Raw genomic sequence first — 245 nt, 5'->3', positions numbered from 1 at the left:
TTCTTTTAAACCGCTGGACCGCTCGCTAAGGGTACTATCCTTTTAAACCGCTAAACCGCTAAGCGAGAGAAGTTGCGCGGAGAGAGAGGGTCAAGTATATTTTGCGCGCAGTACATGACGGATGCGATCGTACCAGCACTAATGCACCGGATCCCATCAGAACTCCGAAGGTAAGCGTACTTGGGCGAGAGTTGTACTAGGATGGGTGACCCCCTGGGAAGTCCTCGTGTTGCATCCCCCACCCT

At 53.1% G+C, this 245-nt stretch overlaps 1 non-coding gene across 1 annotated transcript; it reads left to right on the top strand.

Annotated features, from left to right (window-relative positions):
- The first annotated feature begins 119 nt into the window (after nt 1-119).
- LOC116008652 lies at nt 120-238 on the top strand. Its single transcript, XR_004096020.1, has one exon. It is a non-coding gene; the product is annotated as a 5S ribosomal RNA (ribosomal RNA).
- Nucleotides 239-245: the final 7 nt, after the last annotated feature.

The sequence above is a fragment of the Ipomoea triloba genome, chromosome 16, assembly GCF_003576645.1.
Source record: "Ipomoea triloba cultivar NCNSP0323 chromosome 16, ASM357664v1".
Classification (NCBI taxonomy): Eukaryota; Viridiplantae; Streptophyta; class Magnoliopsida; order Solanales; family Convolvulaceae; genus Ipomoea; species Ipomoea triloba.
The sequence above is the reverse complement of the archived record's forward strand: the minus strand, read 5'-3'. Positions and strand labels throughout refer to the sequence as shown.